Raw genomic sequence first — 6,507 nt, forward strand, 5'->3', positions numbered from 1 at the left:
CGCACACTTTAAAGGGAACAAATGTTTGCATCCCCCACTCTTTTGCATGAAATATAAAGTTGGAGGGAATTAAGTGGCAGCAAAAGTGTGACGACTTTTTGTTCATGCAGTATGTTTGCTTTTTTATTGCTTGTCAGCCGACTTTCGGCGGAAAATCAGACCTTAAAAGTAGTAAGACTATTTTGTTGCTGTTTCTATTTGTCTTTTGATTTTATTTCAAATAAAATCAATAGAATGGTAAGATGGATCTCCATTTCTTTGTATGTAATAATGCAGTAGATATTTTCACGTAGCTATTGTATTTTTCAATTTTCTTGATTTAAGTCAATAAAGCCATCATCTCCAGGGGCATCGTTCCATTTTAATGATGCTGGGTGAGGCAGCAGCTTGGAGTTGGAATATCTGTCCAAGGGAGCCGAGCAACGGAGCGGGGGGAGTGTGTGGGAGGGGGATACCCCCCTCCGACACGAGGAAAATTTTGCATTTTCAGACTTGAAATTCGGCAATCTGGTGCAAACTTTTGGTGAAATTTTGGATTTTTCCTATCAAAAAACAAATACGATAAAGAAATATTCATATATCATTGAATGACTTAACCGTGGTATCTCAGCTCTTGCTCCGCCTGTGCGACATCACTGTGTAGGCCTACTAAATAGTTGGGCCTATAACCGGTGAAGCCAGGATTTGATCCTGGCGGGAGGGTGGGGGGTTAGATGCGAGGGAGCGAAGCGACCGAACCCGAGCGAGCGGAGCAAGCGAGGGGGGGGGGGGGGGGGGGAGGATGGTGCGGGAGGGGGGATTCCCCCTACCATGGCGCGAACCTTTCCTTTTTGATGTTGTGCATGGTGCAATTTCATGCATGTTTTTGCACGTTTTGTCGAATTGAAACAGTCCCACTTGTTTAAGGTAGTAATACATTTTGATGTTGATTATTATTAAACAATTTGGCAATAAAATGGTATCATTCGAATGGACATCTTGTATTAATTATTACACCGAATATCATGAACGCGACCGAGATCGAACGAGCGGAGCGAGCGGGAAGGGGGGGGGGGATTCCCCCTGCCATGGTGAGAGCATTGTGCAATAACATGATGCATGTTCTTGTGCGTCCCACGATTAGTGGGGGCGCAAGGGATTTGTGGTTCAAATTTTTCCAAAAGCACCAAAATTTGGCACACATGTAGCCCAAACCATACTATTTCGATTTTTGATGGGCGCCAAGAAGGGCGCCCTCTGGGGCGGCCATATTGGCAAAATCCAATATGGCCGCCATATAGGTTTAAAGGTCACTTGCATTTAAAAACATAGAAGAGTTACAATCATTTGAAAAGTCAGGTTAAGAGGTTTTCTGGGTCAAGGAATTCGAATCTGAAGTTGTTCTCATGGTCTGAAGTAAATTTTTCCTTATAAGGTCACCTTAAGGTCATATAGGGGTCAAGCCATTGTATTCATAACAGTTTATTGAAAAAAATGGCTTGCCCGTGGTCAGTATTCCCGGAATGCCAGCCTTAGTAATAGAATTGCAGTTGTCGACGGCTGAAAAAAAAAAAAAAAAAGAAGGCGTATTTCTTGTGAAAGGCGCCCTCCGGGGCGACATATTTGCAAAATCCAATATGGCTGCCACTTACGTTTAAAGGTCAGTATAACAATTAAAAGCCTTTAAAGTGTTACAATGAATTGAAAAGTCAGCTCTAGAGGTTTTATAGGTCAAGGAATTAGATTCTGAAGTTATTTTTATGGTCTGATGTCAACTTTTCCCTACCACGTCTCCCTAAAGGTCATTTGGGGTCAAACCATTATATTCACAATAGGTAATTTAGAAAATGGCTTGCCTATAGTCAATATAGGAGGAATGCCAGCCCTGCTAATAGAATTGCAGTTGTTGAGGGCTGTGAGAGAGGGAGAGGTGGGCTTTCTCACGAGTAACATCAATATATCTGCTTTCGTGTTAAGATTTCAATCACTAGGTATACACTCATGAATTATGATAAGATCCCTTTCTGAGAGTAATTAGGTTTAAGGGATCTTACTCAGATCCTTATTTCACAATTAAATTTGAAGACTTTCATAGTAACCCTTCAATTTCATTTTTAATGATTACTTACGGTGATTTTTTTTTTCTGCATCATTTCAATTATGGCCTGTTATAATATGGCTACACAAGCTTTTTAGTGAGGGTCTGTCCAAAGCTATGAAATATCATAGTTCATGTCACAGTCATTCCATTAATCATTTTTGCATTACAGGCGCTAAGAAGAAATGTCCTCACCGACTGGTCATATTTGCGGAATTCAATATATTTGCATTTGCTTTAATGACAGCCAAAAGAGTTAGTTTGAATTATGGGTAATGCCCTTTCAAAAAGTTTTCAAGATTTGATTATCGGATTATTTTCATCTTCATCTGCAAGGAATGCAATGAAAACATACATATATAAGAAATAGGATCCTATTGCTACCTAATATATTAATAGTTTAGCAATAAGGGGGGGGGGTTGCTCTCTATATTACCAGCGTCCTTGACGTTGCCACTAAAAAGAGAAGTGTTTTTATTTCTCTGTTGCAGTTCAGGGATCCTCAATCACAGTAGATATTCATAATTCAGATTTAAATTCAATGCAATAATAATTATGAAGATCACCCCTCATCTGGATGAAAAAAGAAAAAAAAAATCTGTCGTGTTTAAGAGAGTTTTTATTCAATTAAATTCAATTCAATTCAATTTTATTTCCATTTCCATTGAATAAACAGAAATTATATACAATACATTTACAGAACATGTTTGTAACAATTTCAAAGAAAACGTACAAGTGGTCACAAGTAACAACAGAATTTCCTTTCTAAGGTATACCTAATACAAAGATTGGAATGGAAATGGAGGGTCCCACTAAAAAGCAAAGCTTGTAGGGTATGGGACCCTCGAAAAATACGTACACAAAATCAAAGAAACCAATGTCAACTGACATGAAATTAACTTAGGAAGGAAAAAAAAAGAAGAAAAAGGAAAGAGAAAGAAAGAAAAAGAACAAAAAGGGGGAAATGAGACTATGGTACAACACACGCCATCGTGGACACAAGCATACTGTACTTCATGATGGAAATGCAATAATAAAACAATAAAACGCTCCCTGGTTTGATATTGCGATTGATTGGGTGCATATGCCGGTATGAATGCATAGGATTGGATATAAAAAAGAGAAAGAGAATAGACTCACTGTTGTCTGGTACAATAAAAGAAATATCTGAGGTAAACTTATGTCAGACAGATTGTTTTCCTTAAAAGATGATTTCTGTGTGATATCATAATACTTGTAAGAACATCAGGTTGGCATCAATTTGCTATTTTCGAACTTGTGTAAGAAAGTTCGACTCTAACGTCCATATAGGAAATGTGCCTCCACAGCTAAATATGCCGTTCAGAGAACATGACGGTCCTGGTAACGCCATTTAGGGAACAAGCATATTTCACAGGTGCCACAGTGACACCAACAGGGTACAGATTAGATATGCTATAGTAAAACTTTCATGACACCTTCTAGGGTCTATTAAGATTCTATCCAAAGTGCTTGGACGCAAATTGGTATGATATCACAAGACTTTATAAAATGGTATCTCGTTGGTCTGAAGACTATAGGTTGCAACTCTACTCTCCTCAACATCTCTATATACGACGCATCTGGAGACGAGCCCAATCTCCGGGATTCACAGGAGAATCGAACATTTTTGATTTTTTGAAACTATTTCCGTCTTCCAGCTCTCCGAGACGTCTATGTGAAGTCTCCATTACTATGGCCATGTCGTGGGGACTAAATTTGTCTGCAACAGCTTCGAGATGTCCCCGCATCTTGTGGAGACCGTAATAACATAATGGCGACGAATGGGGGAAGTCGCTGAGAAAAGACGTCTCTGATAAGTCCCTGCGACTGCAAAAGCCGTGCCAACATCCCCGTGACTTCCAAGCAAATAAGTTGTCCCTTTGTTTGAAGACGTCATGGACGTCGCCCTGGAAATAATTTCTTCGAGACGCTGGTATTGCGGCAATGTCTCCTCCCGTCAGATAGGCCCTCAATCCCCTCCCCCACCCCCACTCTAAGTTTGCAGCAATATCAAACTACTGACCATGGCTCGTCTGACAACTGCTCTACATTGTGCATTTTCACCTTCGTTCATTCATTCATTCATTCATTCATTCATTCATTCATTCATTCATTCATTCATTTCATTATCTTTTTTTTTCCATTTTCATGTTTTCCACCTCCCAATGCATACCTTGAAACAGTTGTGGTGCAGAAGAATGAAATTTGGTTCTGAAGCATTGCGGAGAGTGGCTGATAGTACTAGTAATCGCCATGTACCTGTGCCATCTTTCCTCCAGCTCCACTCCCTGAAGTCAGGGATCACATCATGACCCATGCTGTCATGATTCCAGTAGAAACTCACTTGCAGCAGCACTCATCTTCAAAATGTTGATACAGCGCCGCTTGAGCAGATAGGGTGGTTTCTGATGATCTGCTCCCACGTTATGACGAGATGATGCCTACCCTCGTTGACGCTGGCTGCCCCATAAACCTTGTTGCTCATCAGTCCTTGCTGGACATGAGCACGATTATTAAAGTAGTTAATGTGTCAGTGAGCTCTGGTTTGCTGACCCATACTACTTAGGCATTTTGCATGCCACATCAAAGCAAGTCTGAAGTAATGTCGCATCCTGTCAGTGCCTGATGTTGTGCTCTGGAAGAGAGGTATGCTGTACAGGAAAGAGCTGAAAAGGTCTCTATCTTTTCAATACCACGGACCATGACAACCCACCCGTAACTCAGATCAAAGGGATTTAAAAAAAAAAAAAAGCATACTACCGAAAATGTAATGTTATGCTCATCCGTGCGATTGTACACTGTTTTCAGAAAATGCTTTCAGAAAACATTATGTCATCCTTTGTGAGGATATCTTTGCGTAGATCGCATGTAAGTTGTTGGAAAGCTGAAGGGTTGTAAGATCACAATTCCTGTTGGATATTTCCGTCTCGAATAAGGTGCTCAGGATGAGTTGTCCGTCCCATTTATTCTTGGATATTTGTGCGCTGATAAATGAGGGCAGTTCTTTATATTTCAATCTTAATTTTCAGGAAGACGCTACGCTCTTCCAATCATAACTTGAGATTTGAGTGGTGCCATCACCATCTCTTGTCAGAGGACTGGACAGTGTTGCTGCGCAAAAATGTAAAGATTATTTTCTTCAGGGTCAGTATCCCATACAACATCAATAGGTGTTCAGTTTCCCTAGTCTTTTGCGCTTTCAGTACAGAAACGGTTCCGTTTGATAAAAAGAGAATAAAAAGAGATGAGAAAAAAACCTTCAGCTGAATAATCTTCACCAACTCTGATGATATACTGCAATTAAAGGACTTTAATTATCGAATTTAGTTAACTGCCCCTAGAATATTGGTCTGACCTGGATTGAGGAGCTCGATTCCTTGGAAGCTTCGGCCATTGCTTCCTTCACTGAAGAAGCAGACGCTGTCTTGTCAAGGGAGAGCAGGCGTACACCAATTCAGCAGGAGGAGAATCATATCGCTTGCCAGCTGGAAAGTTATGTAATTGACCATGAAAGGTGACGAGGTGGCTCAGTCGGTAGCGTATGGCTTGCGGTCCAATTGTGTTACGGCGCGGGTTCGAATCCCACTTATCTCAAGTCTAGCTGAGCAATGGTGTGTGTGGTAGAGGCACAACACTTTGCACCTCATCACTTGGATATAAAAAGTGGAAGTCCCTTGTGTGAAAGAATCACAAACCCAGACACATGAAAAGATCCCGAATCGGCATTTCGTTATCGGAAAACTCAAGGTGCATAAATCGGTAAAGTGGTCCACCCCAAGTACATACAACTGACCAGCTAGTTGTATACGGGCTATCCAGCTATCTCGTCAGACGGAAAAACGAAGACAAAATAAGATTAGGCGTGTTATTACCCTATTTACCATTGCACCCTGATTCGGCACCTTGGAATAGGGTGGCGGCCGCATTTAAGCATGTATACATATATATATATATATATATATATATATATATATATATATATATATATATTATATATTGAAACAAAGGAAGGAAAAACTGACCAGAAACAATTGATAAATAGTGAAAACTTTCACCAAAGAAAATGAGAAAAGAAAACGAAACCAATGGAAGCCCGTGTTCTGTGCTCAAAGATTTCAACTTGAATATAAATATATATGTATCAAATATAATTTTTCATTTATTTTTCATAATCATAATTGATATGTAGGGGAATGGAACCGCTCTTGGCCCTAATTCACCATTGAAGGAGTATGGAAGAGGTGACAGATGGGACAAAATAGAGGTACCAGTGAACTGCAGTTTAATGCTCACAGACACCATTTCGAAAAATGCACAAAATGCCTGATTTGACCCTTATTTGACCTTGAAAGTGACCTTGAGAGGTGAGAGTAACCTTGAATTGCAGAAATGATATTTAGAATCACATT

Source organism: Diadema setosum, chromosome 19 (assembly GCF_964275005.1).
Source record: "Diadema setosum chromosome 19, eeDiaSeto1, whole genome shotgun sequence".
NCBI lineage: Eukaryota > Metazoa > Echinodermata > Echinoidea > Diadematoida > Diadematidae > Diadema > Diadema setosum.